We start from the raw sequence: 15,183 nt of genomic DNA on the forward strand, positions 1-15,183 counted from the left end.
ATGCAGAGGACCACTGTTTTTCATCCTCAAATGTCACTTGATTGCTGCCAAAACTACCCTTTAGATATCACAATTCAACCTACGGACGTTTAACTTTAAAACAAAACAAGATATGTGTCCTCTTAGAGATCTAGCAATTTTTTCAGGCAAGGAAGGTGACAAATGAATTAAAGCATTTCAAAATGACAAGAAATCACACACAGGTACAGAAATGTCCTTTATTAAAGCAATTTTCTTGTTCCTTTTCCTTTCCCTTTTCCTCACCTACTCTTTAAATAACATCAGTTCAGGAAATAAAGGCTGGCATAGAGAAGGACTGGAAAGAGAAGAAAAAAGGTAGGGTGTCTGATGAGACAGAGGGTTTCAAATAACACTTCCTGAAGCATTTGTCCCACTGCAACGACAATTCTGTGAATTCTAAATCGGTTTCTGGTCACTCACAAACATTTTACTAAGCTCTCTGAATGTTATTTAACTAGTCAAAAATACAAAATATTTTCAGAAAAGGCATGTCCACAGAAGGCAGACACATATATGCACATTACTCCTTCATTCAGCTAGAGACCAGAAGGGGGTCATGCTTCTGTTGCTGTCACTGTCAGAGCTCTTACTAGCTGTGGAAATAGCTCTTGTTTCTTCAAGTCTTTTTTTTTTTTTTTTTTACTTAAAACCTGCATTATTATTCAGGAAGATCTTACATAAACAACAGCGTTCTTTCATTTAATAGGATAATTTACATATAACGGGATTCCTGATATTTTCAATATCATGCTCAGTATCAGCAAGGCCAGAGTTTCATCTAAAAGAAAGGAATATATGCTATAGTGAACGTGAATACTATTTCTGCCTCTAGCTTTATAGTCAAAAACTCTGCAGTCTACCTTTCAGCTCTGATTTAATACTCTTTTACCTGGGTAGCACTCACACTGAGTTGGTTTCCAAAGGCATGATCACAGCTCCATTTTCCCTACAGGTGCTATCTGTAGATCTTAAAATCATCCAGAGGGTAAATAACAAAAATTTTAATTGTCCAATCTTTGTAACTCTCCTGGGCACCACATATTATGGCCTTGTTTGATTGCATGCTTTTTTTTTTAAACTGTTTTTGCTCTAGTAAACCCTTTGGTATCAATAATAAGAATCTATTTAAATTATGTTATGAGTGAATTTGTTATCTGGAAATGGATGACAAGGACAAGCAATGAAACTGGTCATGAAAACTAGGGAGCTATTGTGATCCAAGGCAGCATCTAAAAATGCTTACATAGGTTCAGCTAATTAAAAGGACTCACGGATGCTATAGAACATATTCATGTAAGACTTTAATAAAAACAAAAGATATGGTACAGCAGGACAAAGAAAAGATGGGTGAACATCAGGAACCAGAGGTCCTTCTAGGAGAGACTTCCTAAGGTTTTAGTCACACAAGATGTACTTGGTCTCTGGATCAATGAAAAAGCAAGTTATGCTCAAGAAACTTGGTTTCAGGAGCAATCAGGTAAGTTTTCCAGCAGGACCTTTATATTCCACTGGTCATATACCCAAGTTATATTTTGTAATGGGTTAAGTGATATGGAAGCCGCCAATCTACACATAGCTAATTAATGTAGACAGCTAGTTTGAGTGTCTCTAGGAGATTTTTGAATTTTAAAATGAAAAATCACTTCCTAGTCCTTCTTGCTTTTTTTGGAGCCAAGGGTGAATACCAGCCTTTCGGGCATACCCAGAGACAAATATAGAGCTATCATGTCTTACACAGAACTGCTTTGTTTTCTTTTTTCTCATTCTAGAGCAGCATTATTTCTTTTACCTATTCTTTAAATTTGCTCTGTCTTAGTGCCCTCTGCTTGGACCCGGCCCAATGATTTACCAGCACTAACACTAAATAACTTTACTGAGTGTCCTTTATCAACACAGGCTTCATCTTCCCCTTTGAGGGGAGTCCATTGTTTGCTCGCCAGTAAATGGATTGCTTCTAGTTGAGGCAGGTATCCACTAACAATCCAATCAGCTATAAGCAAATAGGCCTGTGCACAGCAATGCAAACATATTTCAGAGAAAATTATGAAAATGTGCAGGCTCCTTTCCAAATCACCATTATCATTTTAGTAATCCAAAACAGTTGCTTATAAACTGCTTTTCAGGATTGTAGATGAAGTCAGTGGTCAGAATGAAATAAATGATATAACCAGCTGAGTTCTGGGATATTCAGCTCCCAATTTCAGTCAAAGAATGCCTCAATTTTATCTATTTAAATTTTTTTTTAGAAAGAGATTACTTTGAAAAAAAATTCACTGATAAAAGTTGGAATTTAACTTCAATATCTCCTGGGCAATATACAAGTCCTTTTTAATAGATTAAAGGAAATTTTTAAAAGCACAGGTCCTATCAATTATAAATTTATAACATTCAGGTTAGCAATCAACTCCTTAGTTACTTAGAAATACTAAAGTCAAAAAAAAAAAGAAATACTGAAGTCAGTATACCTGCCTCTGCAGTTTACAAATATATTATTCACTACAGTCAATAAAATATATCTATATTTCTTTGTTATCAAAATGTACATACTTAAGTTTATATAAGTGAGATTAACATGAGAAAAGTAAGAAAAATGGTTATTGATTGAGACCACTCTTTCATTTAAAATAATAACAATGGAAAAAATATTATTCTTGAATCCATCCTCAATTTCTCTTTAGAAAAGAAGAAAAATGTTATTTCATGACCCTGAGGTTTTATTCTTCTTTTACATAATAAAGCCTCCCACATTAAATACATAACATCAAATAATATTAAAAGAATGTGTCCCCATGGGATTCCAATAAAAGATAATAATGAGTATCCATTATAGTTAACTCATAAATGGGGAGGGGATAATTAAGGCAAGAAAATAACATATGCCATTTCAGTTAAAACAAGGATCTTGTGGCTATAAAGCCATTAGCCACTGCAGTTCACAACCCTATACCCCTAGGATGGTACACCCTGAGGGATTCAGGATGAAGAAAAATAGGATATCAGCCTGACATAGTTAAGGTGCATATCCAAGAAATAATTTCAATAAGCCCAGACTCTTGCTTCTTTCCATATATAGAAAAGTGCTAAATTCATTAACTTGAGATGTCTGAGTTTTGGGCTTTTGTTTATTATAATTACAATAATATTTTGATGTCCAACTATATGTTTGTTTGCTTGTTAGTTTTTTTTTTTTTTTTCCCTCAGCAAAACTCCTATATATCCTGGCTCCTCCCTTACCTCTTTAGAACAGTCCCTCAGAGCTATCTGAGAGGCTATCTCCTGGACTTAAGGTCCTCAGTAAGTCTGCTGAATAAAACATAATTCTCAACTTTTAGGTTGTGAATTTTTTTTCAGTCAGCACCTATGAAGAATGGAGTAAAATGATAAAGTTATTGGAAGCAAGCATGATGGAGATAGTACAATGAAATGTTTTAAAGCTAACATTGTTTAGGTAAAAGAGTAATGTCTATTATTTATTCATGGGCCACCACGTTTTACCAAGACATGCACTATCTTACCTTCTCTTTGCAAAATTTGAAGAAGCTAATGATATTGTGTGCTGTAGAGTGAATATTTGTGCCCACCCCCTCACCAAATTCGTATGTTGAAATCCTAATAACCCAAGGGATATTATTTGGAGGTGGGTCCTTTGGGAGGTGGTTAGGTCATGAGGGCAGAGTCCTCATGAATGGGGTTAGTACCCTAATGAAAGAGACCCCAGAGAGATTCTTCATCCTCTGCCCCATGAAGCAAGGGAAAGATGGAAGTCTATGAATCATAAATTTGACCCTCAAAAGGCAACAAATCTGCATATTGATCTTAGACTTCCTAGCCTCTAGAACTCTGAGAAATAAATTTGTTATTTACAAGCCACCTAGTCTATATTTTGATAAAGTAGACTGAACGGTGTGAGACATTATTCCAATTAAAAAAAAAAAGAAATAGACTCAGAGCAGTTATATAACTTTTCATAGATTCTCAGCCACTGCATGGGAGTACAAATATCTCATATAGAACCTGGCACACATGGCATGCTAAAAAAATATTTGCTAAATTCTAGGTTAAAAGAATAAATACAAAAGAGAAGCAAAAGAAGGAAACTATGGCTCTTTGAATATAAAATTCACACTTTTTTTTTTCTATGCCATGCTTACATGCTTACAGTATATTTTGATTTTCTATGTAAGGTATAGGAAATCCCTGAATCTTTAATACATATGTTTTGAAAAACTCTTAAGGTATCATTTCCCCCTAAGTCATGTTACCATACAAAATGTGCTAATGTGTGCTATAGAGGAGAAAACTTTCTTTTCCTTACAATTTCCTTGTAACATCACTAATCTGCAGGCTAAATCCCCCACCATAAGCTTCAATTAATATACACAAGACTGATTCTCTCACCCTGAGTCCCACAACAACTAGAGTTTAGATTTATAATAAGATAAACAGCTTTGTGAAAAGATAGAAGCTGGGATTATGACAGCTCAGCATTACTCATTAAATATTATAACGAGCATATGCTGCCTGTGTCTAACAAAGAGAGTAAGATAAGAAGTAATCAGTTTCAGCTCCTATGTAGTATTTTATCCCCTTTCATCTTCTATAATTCATAAAGCTACTTGATAGCATTTTGGAGCTTATAGTCTTAAAATTATAACTGTTGTATAATTTAATTGCGAATAACTGGGCCGTCTCATTTAAATTCTCATTACTTTGACATTTTCTAAATCCAGGGAATCCATTGAGATTATTTTAGTTTGCCAGAAAATTATCAGACATAGTTTGGATCCATTATGAAAGTTTGAGAATTATTACCTTTGAGAGTATATATTTTGTTCAATAAAATCACTGATGTTGAAAACCTTTAGCTGTCCAACTTTTATCTGTTTCTTTAACATTTTCTAATATTGATCTCAGTGCTGTAACTTGGATCCAAAGAACTCTTAACACTAGATTAACTATTTCTCTGAAAGATAGAGAGAGACCCATTGCAATAAAATAGTAGATAAATGGTTGAAAACCTCAACTTAAACTGAAAATTGTTGTTTAATAAATTTTGCCTTTCCAGGCCCTAGGATTACTTGTTCTAAAACTTATCTTAATCCTCCTTAGGTATTAGTAAACGAAAGAATTTGAACAAAATGATTCTAAGACAGCAGTATGCAGAGAAGGAGAGTTGCTATGATTAGGAAGCAACTATTTCCTTGGTTAGCATCTATTTCTTAAAATGCACCTCCAAATACTTCTTTCCAGTGATCCAATTATTATGTTAAGAGCAGATAAGCAATCCTCTTACCTGATGCACAGTGATGAATTTGTAGGTTCCACTACTTTCACTTACATCTTTGTCACTGCTGGCTAAGAGGATCCTGTATCACAGAAACTCAAGTGGAGACTTACATTTGTCCATACGTGACACTGTCATGAATGAAACATTGCAGGATGATGATGAAGTTAAATTTCCATCTGGAATAGAACAAACACTGCCAAAATCATGAAATAGCTTTATAAGGCTTCTCGCATAGTGAAATATATTTATTTCAATTGGTCTAGTTTGCAAATTTCAAATATACAGCAATGAAATGGGCAGCTTAAAAGTTTTTACATTTTGGAGCACAAGTTCTTCTCTTTTCCACAAACAATTTTGCACTTATTGAAGAGATTCTCATTCTTTCTATCCTAAATTAAAATTACATTTTGTCTACTAAATAAGGAACCAAGTTTCTCTATTGAGTGTTACATTCTTGGCATGACTTGCAAATTATCCAAATACATATAATGCCATAACTTGAAAAATTGTGGAGAACAAAAATTCTGCAAAACCTGAGAATACTGAAATTCCATTCACATGTAGAAATACAGAAAGATAAAACATTTTCAGATTAATATTATTTATAAATATAGAGACAAACACCTAAAACCATGGTTAGACAACCCCAAATGTGCATGTGAAATACATATATTTACGTGTGTGTGTGTGTATGACCAAGGCTTGTTTATCTCCAAAATATTGACTGATTTATATCTGAAAGCTTATTGTTACAATGCATTAAATTATTTGACTAAGTAAACATTATAAGTGAAATAAATTTGGAAAAGCACTGCCTAAAATTTCTTATTTTACTATTTAAAAAAACTTTGAGAAAAACAAGAAGAGAATTTCCATAATGTTTGAAAATTAGTTAATAAATAACTGTAATAAAAATCATTTTCAGTGAGAAGAATATTTAGAAACAGTTTCTAATACAAGGGAAAGACAAGGACACCCATCATCCATATTACTCTTTGGTATATTACATAAGAGATAGGACAATGACAAAAAAAAAAAAAAAAAAAAAAAAGAAAAGTTGTAAGGGGGAATATAATGCTATAGTTATTTGAAAAATGATGTTATTCTCAAAAACCAAAAGCCTCACACAACTGTCAGGAAATTTTAAAAACATTGTAAAATGCAAAATCAATAAATCTAGAAAATTCCTCCACACCATCAAAAATTAATCAGAAAATATAATGGAAAGACTACATTTCAATGGAAAGCAACAAAGACTTTAAAATACCCAGGAATCAACTTAACCAAATATAAAACTATTTTATGGGGAAAGCTTGTAAATACTATAAATATATGAAAAATACCCTCAATAAATGGAGAGATGTCAAATTAATAAAGTGGAAAACCTAAGATATGAATTCTTTCCAATGGAATTTCAATTAAATTTTAGCAGGTCTTGGTGGTGAGGGGGAACTAATTCCAGAAATATGGGGGGAAAAAAACACATTTTTATAAAGAGGAAGGGCTTTGTGAGAAGGAAGAGCAAAATCAGATCTCCCTAACAAATGATACACATTAAAAATACCAGTACTTAAAATTTGTGACCAAACATTTGGAAATTAAACAAAATAACTAGTTCTGCTCTACAACAGACACATTTCACTTTCTGGTAACACTATACATCAAGATGTAGAAACTTTTTTTTCCAGTGAGGATCTTCAAGTCTCTCAATCCAGTGAACTATCCAATATTTTTATAAAATCCTTTTCTGCTTAACTCAGCCTGAGTCAGCTTGCATTGCTTAAAATTAAGGATCCTAACAAAATATCTATCACCAGCAATGGATCCTACAAATTGGCAAGAAAGAGACAAATAGTTCATTCATAAAATAAACTTTTGGAAATAGCTTTTAAACTTTAAATTTCATGCAGCAAGTTCATTTCTGCCTGTCATTTTCCAGTATAACCAATATTAGCCTGGGCCATATAATCTACATCTTTCTCTGAGCTTAAAAATATATATAGAAAACATATGGGTTTTATTTACAAAGTATCATCATACAACCAATCTATCTCTGGGATTTTCTTTTTTACTTTGGAACCCAGTAATAGACACTCTCAAATTCAAGAGTTGTATATTTCACATTGGGTCAGCTCTAGTAATTCATAGTATAGTTGGGTCAGCTCTAGTAATTCATAGTATAGGTGTATCAATATGAATTCATTTTTTCTTTCCCCTCTTGTGGACATTGAACTTGTATCCTGTTTTGTTTTGCTTTCCCTTCTTCCTACCTCTCTTCCCTCCTTCCTTTTTCTTTCTTTTTTTTTTTTTTTTTTTTTTTTTTGGAGCAGAAAGGCAGTAAAATTAGTACTGCCACAGACATTCTGAAAGAGATACTGGAAGCTTTTCTAAAGCATTTTTTTTTCAGAAATGCACTTACTGCATCATACCAATCAGAGGCTATACATGTATATATACGTGTGTGTGTGTGTGTATACACAAGTACAAGAAAGATCCGTGTAAGAATAATTATTATTGCACAATGCTGGATTTTTCCACTAGGATTCACTAATTCACAGTTTATAGCCACCACATGAAGAAAGCAACCATGCTTTACAATTGAAACTTCACTAGTCAGCAAATAGGATTTGATAGCTCCAGCATGTGCCAGGAATTTGTACTCTTGTCTTTGCTAAATGTTGTAAAGTCTTCCACTTGCATATTTCGAACAGATTTTGTGCCATAAACAGCTATCAAACAGAGATTTATCCAGAATGTATTCTGTCTTATAGACCTACGCACTCAAATGAGGTTTCAGGAAACCCCAGACCTTTGGTATGATGTTCTTCCTCCAAAGGCTCCAATTATTGTACACAGTTCATCAGGCATGCCTCTTACATGATCAGTTTTTCATTATCAGTGTCTTCCATGTTTTGGGCTTGATTTCGCTTCTAGCTTCACTCCCATCTTGTAAAATCCCTAAGGCAGCACTGCTCAAAACATTCTCACTATATCCAACACTGTTGATGATGTTTCAGCATTGCATACCACCACCCCTGCCAGCAGTGTCCCTCCAGACACTTCTGATGCCTTCAACTCTCCAAGAAGCAACCAGACCTAAGGTAGGATGGCTCTGGCCCTAACCTTGTATCCTGTTTTGTCATCTGATCCTTGAATTAGCGGTTTTTGTACTCTAGTTCTATGAAATATTTCAAGAAATTGGTTCCATCAGTACCCGCCCTAATTTCATTCTTTGGGTCAATACAAGTTCAGTGAGCCTAGTAAAGGGAATTTAGTCTGCCTCTTAGCAAAATTGGTTTTCCAGGTGTATATGGAAGCAATAAAAATCTTCTCTCTTCTTTCAGTCCCAAATATATTATCACAAATATGTTTAGATGTGTTAGTTTTGTTCACTCAAAACATTCTAATACATTAGCTAAAGTTTTTTATTGGAATAATAACCTTATTTCTTGGTTGGTAGGTTGGATGTATTGTTACTTTACCAAAAGATCTCTCGACTGTCTAGCAATGGAGATGTTGATGAGGAGGTCTTAATTGTCTAACTCCACATCACCATCTACTTTATTATATCATTAAATATTATGAGTATAAACATTCATTGGTTGTTAAGTTTCAGGAAACACTCTCGGGTTTGTTTTATTTTCACATTTATTTATTTATTTAGTCTTTTTTAGAGCTGCACCTGCAGCATATGGAAGTTCCTAGGCTAGGGATCAAATTAGAGCTGCAGCTGCCAGCCTATACCACAGACAAAGCAATGCCAGATCCAAGCTGTGTCTGAGATCTACACCAGAGCTCATGGCAACCCCAGATCCTTAAACCACTGAGTGAGGCCAGGGATTGAACCTGTATCCTCATGGATACTATTCAGGTTTGTAACCTGCTGAGCCACAATGTGTACTCCTTTCTTTTTTTATTATTATTTTTTTCAGGTTTATTTTAATATGAGATAGTCAGTGAAAATAATATTTTCTAACTAAAAATTATTAGAAATAAGTCAACTTTCAATATTAAAAGTGATTTCATTCTGAGAACACAAATGCAGTAGGTGAAAAATGGTAAAAATAAAGAGAAGCAAAGCAGAAATGTGCCATTTGATGAATTAAACATGAATAATTTATCTACCCATCTGACTTGCTAACTACAGGCTTGAATAATTTTAGGAAAATAAACTTAACAGAATTTTCACTAAGACTCTTTTTAAAAAATTTCCACTGGCAAAGAGAAAGGGAGGAAGGAAAGCGCAGAGAACAAGAAAGGGAAGGAAGGAGAGGGTACAGAGATAAAGAAAATAAAAAATATCAGTAATATCTGGGAATTCCCACCATGGCACCAGGGATCAGAGACATCTTGGGAATGCCAGGACACAGACTGACTCCCCAGCCAGGCACAGTGGCATTGCCACAGCTTTGGCTTAGGTTGCAACTGGGGCTTGGATCTGACCCCTGGCCCAGGAACTCCATATGCCCGTGGGGTGGCCAAAAGAGAATAATAATAATAATAATATCTACAACACTTTCTGTTTTTTTTCTTTCTTTGTATTTCATCATTCAGTTATTTCCTTCCTGTTTTGACTTTGGTTTAGTTTCTCATTTTAATTTTAATCTGATTTCTGTTTTTACCTAGGTCAACTGTAAAATCTTATGTCATGAAAAGTTGAATTTTTGGGGGGTAGTTCGTTGAATGTAACTATTTCAAAATCTAAAATGCCCCTTCAAGGTTCTGTCTTCTCACATTAATACTTTATTGATAGTAATTATTAATACTAGAAGGGGATAGTAATCTTCTTAGTCATTGCCTTTATTATTTGTATCTGGGATAAATAAAATATGAATATTAGTTGCACAATATCTTTGATCATATTTAAAATTTTAACCTACTCAGAATGGTGTTAAGCTGAATTCCTTGCTGAAATGGAGTTTGTTGTCCATTCTGTCCTTTCTTTTTTGACTATGGGACTATATGTGTGTACAATGTTATGTGAAATATGTACCAGCTATCATAATGTACACATACATATTTTCTGTAATATATATTAGACAAAATATTTTTCCTAACTTTCACAAATATAAGCCCTATTTAACTTTTTTTGGGTCAAACTTGGATGTCATTGTTCCCCCTAAACTCCTCTCTCCTTTGTGTTTCCTTTAAATTAAAATGCTCTCATCAAAGCTGTACTTTCTTTTATAGCATGCTACAATAATAAAAATAAATAATTATATATAATAATGTTGGTTATGACTTTTCAATTTTAAGAGACAAAACCCCAGCTCAGATGTCTTAAGAACCCAGGGATTTATTTTATGGACACATGTAACTGAGAGGTCCAAAATGGTATGGTTTAGAATGATTAGATTCAGATGCTTAAACGATGTTCTCTCTCTTACAAAAGAACAAATCATTTCCTTCTCTCTCTCTTCATCTCTGAGCTTTAGTCTCCGCAATTCATTCTTTCCCACTAAAGACAAAGTTTCTTCACAAAATAAGCAGCATTCCTACTTACTCTGAAGATCTTAATAGGAGAGGTTCATGGATGGCAGGTAGGTCAAACAATGGCAATCCAATAATTCAGCTCCAAACGTCTTTCACTCTTATATTCCTCAGTTAAGGTCCACAAAGTTCACAGACAAATTGCTAATGATGCCAAACTAGAGCTGATGATTATTTAGACAACTTGAACATGAGGGAAGTAGTTTTCGTAAGAGAAAAGAAAAAAATTGATGTGCTGTTAGGAAAAGATGGAAGTGATATGGTAATGACAAAAAGAAGAGTAGATTTTGACCCATTACAGAGGTTAAGCACATGGAGGTAGTATTCTTGCCTGTAACATATTTTTGCGTTCATCTGTATTCATGGATAAATTATGTCTTAATGTGGTGCTTAGCATACAATAGGTCCTCAAAAAATTGTTGAATGATTATAGTTGAATATATGAGGTACCTCAATCACATCTTAACCAATGATAAAATACTTCCTTTTCTTTCTTTTGAGAGTGTATCAATTTGGACTTCAGTGACAATTTCCCTTTCGTGTCTCACTACTAGAAAAGCATACTATATTTTATGCCATCAGAATAAAACATAAAATCAAGATGCATTCTATTTTTTCATCATTATGTTTGCCAAATTACAGATGAGTATTACAAAACAAGAAAGGAGATATCTGTTTATTTTTAATGTAAATATTTATTTTTGTCTTATGCATCCACATTAATAGATTACATTACATTATTATTATTCACTATTATGTAGCTTGCATTACATTATTATTATACATTATTATGTAGTGTAATAATAATACACTACATAATAGATTACAATCCTAGAACCTTGCTTCTTCAAAACCTATCCCTAGGACATTCTCCCCATACCCACCAAATTTTCTAACTTACTCATTTTTTGAATCTAGATGAAAATCCATCCCTTACATGAGACTTCTGAAATCCCTTTAACAGTTATTTACTCCTCCCATCTTGTTCCACCAATGCTTGCATGCTCTTACTTATACATTCTTTGGTACATAACTGTGTCTACTCTCCTTCTAGAAAATACTATCTGTATCATTCTACTTGGGTAGCATCCTACTTTAATTTAATTCAGCAACAAGGTATTCTTCAGCCCCTATCGTATGCCTGGATATAAGCTGTGTGAATATGAAGATGTGTAATCTTTCACCAGGAGGAGATCATAGGCTGCAAGTGAATGTGGTAACTGTTTTCATGCTCTATGTCTTGATTGCTTTTGAATGACATTTCAGAGCAGCATTAAAAATTTCCCCATATTCTCAGGTCTTCCATGCTATAGTCTGCTTCTCTTATATTTTATTAATTAACTAACTACATATTCCCTGTGGTTATATGCCAGAGAACAACTGGCTTTCAAGGCACATAATTTTCAACAGAAGATCAGAGAGCTTAGGTCACAGAAGCATTAGTAAATTTATGGGTAAATCACTCTTTTGAAAGGCAAATAGAGCCTTAGACACTCATTACTACATTCTAAGTCTAGGTTATTACAATACCCTGCCTTCAATCTTTCCTCTTCTGATATGTTTTACATTATAGTTGTTAGATGACCATTAAATTCTATTATTGTCATTTCTTCCTCATACTCAAATACGTCTGTTCATTTCCCTCTTTTCTGAGACACTATCCTTTTTTACATCACTTCTTTAAGTCAAGGTCCTTTCCTTCCGTTACAGATGTCATCATCCGTGGTGTTTCCCCTCCTCTGAGCCCCTGTGGCATAAATATCCTCTTCAACACTTGGTTAAACATAACATATTTTCTCATATATTATTATTTGTCCATATACTGAATTAAACATATATTAAAAGCTAACATTGAGATTTTGTAATTATGATTGTTTTCTCTTTAAGTTCCAAAAGTATTAGCACTGTACCTTCCATCCACAAAAAACGTATAATTATGTATTCAAGAAAAAAGTTAGTGCTATCATTAAAAATGATACACAGAGCCATGAAAGTATTTAAGCACCTTTAAGACACTAAAAAACCCCAACAACTCAGTATATGTTATTAAATTCCACATGTTTTTAGTATTGATTTTATCACAATAGGGCTTAACTCATGCATATTTTCCTTTATATGTAAATACACTATATATAAACAGAAATATATTAAATTGTGTGATTATATTGCAACTAAAACTACAAAGAAATTCAACTAAAACTACAAAGAATAAATGGAAGCAAATTTTATCACTGAAGTTTCAGTTTACATACAGACATTTCTTATAAGGCAATTTAATAGGATTTGATAATGAGAGGGAAACAAGAAAGCCTGAAAAGCTACCTGCATTGCAATTGCTCTTACAGGGAGGTGGGTGAGGCCAATGGTAAGCAGCATTGGCTCTGAGAGCATTTTATTTGAGCCCTGGCTCTACCACCTGTAGGGTCCTGGGAAAAATGTATCCTATTTCTCTGTTGTCTCACATAAAATGATGGTATGATTATTTTCTCATAGGTTGTAATAAGATTTAATAAAATGGCACAGGCAAAATGTTTATCAGAATATTTGAGGCATTGAACATTCAGAAAAGACAGTCATTTTTTTTGCAGGTAACATGAGATTTCATATATTCTCCTGAAGCACTTGGCTCTAACTTAGAGGAAACGCTGTGCTATCTATGTCATCAAAATGTTCCCTTCATTAGAAAGGCATATATCTGTTGATATTTAAAGGGGACTTAATGCTGGAAGACTTTCTGTATTTCACTGGTGAAGCTGAGAATTGAAAGATAGTGTCCATCACAGAAATAAATTTTTAAAAAGTCTTTTTTTCATTAACTTATTTAGGTCATTGCTACTAAATCACTTATTTCATAGTTAATGTCTTCCAAAGTATACTATTTTATATGTCTTAATGTGTTCTTAAGATACATGTTTCTGAAAACATTTTTATCAAAATTAATAATATGTTTTGGCATTTTGATCAATTATGCATTAATTATAACTGAACGATCACTCAAATAGGATGGTTATAGTAGGGACTTTTAACTGTAGGACTTCAGAGTTATAGGGAAAAAAATTTAAAAGCTTTAAACAGCATTATGATAAATTATGTATAGTAAATATGATACTACATATATATGTGTTTATAGAAAAAACTGTAAATTACTAAAAATTAAATTAAAATTTCTTGAGTATGTATAAATGGATGTTGTATATCAAATCATTACACTATTTAGGTACCACTGGAGAATATATACATATATATGAATGAGGTAGCAGTTTTTAATATTCATATTATACTATATGTTATCTCCTTTGCAACATTCCAATTAAAATATTTTTATGACATTTTCAAAAGATAGGATATCTTAAAAAAGAAAGATAATCATTTTACAACAATATTTTAGAGTTATAGTAATACAATTTTGAACACTACTGGCCTTCAGTATCCCATGAAACAATAAAGTGAAATTATATGAAGTCTAAAAATCAGTCAATGTTTTATCAGATAAGATATTATTTTTCACCACCTAAAGACAAATGCCATTAGAGTACTAGGGAAGAAGTGTATTTTAATGGTTAAAGAATGAATGAGTCAAATAAACAGGAATTCCAAATATATGTCATTTGTTTTATACATGAAACATTAAAAAGTATACTGAATTACATTTTACCTGAATGAAAAATTACCTAAATTAAAGAGGCTACAATCTTCACGACACTGTATAAACACTTATTTACACAATGTCATATACATTTATACAATGTCATAGATTCATATCTTCAAAGGTTTGCATAGTTGTGGAAACTAAACAACATGCTACTGAACAACCAATGATTCAAGAAAGATATCGAAAAGGAAATAAAAAATACCTTGAGAAAAATGAAAATGGAAACATAACTTTCCAGAATCCATGGAATGGATGCATCTTTGCATCTTTGTGATGCAAAGAAAGCAGTTCTGGGAAGAAAGTTCATAGAGGTATAGGCCTACCTCAGAAAACTAAAATAATTGGCATATACTATTTAATATTTATTCAATTGAAAGACTAACTTCAAGGAAATTGAAAACTCATTTTGTTTGCTTGTTTAGAGTTTATCTCCAATCCTCTCACTACTAAATGTTACTCAAGGAAAAAATCTGATGTCACATAATAAGATTAACATGTCAAATTGACACTCTAATAAGAGTTTGCATTTTTCATTACAATTTTTGTGAAAGTATTTGGTCTTTTTATAAACTAATTTCAATTGTCATAAGTCTTGTTGGTAGGTTCTGGATGAATAAGGATCCTCACTAGGTTAGCATCATGACCTGTAGGCAGTCAGTTACCCAATTATAAATAAAGTCGGTCATACTTATATGAAAATGCACTCTTACTAACTGGAATTTACAATTCTGTT

At 33.0% G+C, this 15,183-nt stretch overlaps 1 long non-coding RNA gene across 2 annotated transcripts in view; it reads right to left on the bottom strand.

Annotated features, from left to right (window-relative positions):
- LOC102159151 overlaps positions 1 to 15,183 on the bottom strand; it is a 67,046-nt gene that overhangs the window by 6,076 nt on the left and 45,787 nt on the right. Inside the window, exons 1-3 of one of the 2 annotated variants that reach the window (XR_002338568.1) lie at positions 10,812 to 14,644; positions 5,315 to 5,484; positions 3,256 to 3,379 (exon numbers count right to left, since the gene is read on the bottom strand). This is a non-coding gene — a long non-coding RNA (uncharacterized LOC102159151). Of the gene's footprint in view, positions 1 to 3,255; positions 3,380 to 5,314; positions 5,485 to 10,811; positions 14,645 to 15,183 lie in introns of those variants that run through there. The other variant, XR_002338569.1, reaches the window with a different exon arrangement.

The sequence above is a fragment of the Sus scrofa genome, chromosome 14 (assembly GCF_000003025.6).
Source record: "Sus scrofa isolate TJ Tabasco breed Duroc chromosome 14, Sscrofa11.1, whole genome shotgun sequence".
Lineage (NCBI taxonomy): Eukaryota > Metazoa > Chordata > Mammalia > Artiodactyla > Suidae > Sus > Sus scrofa.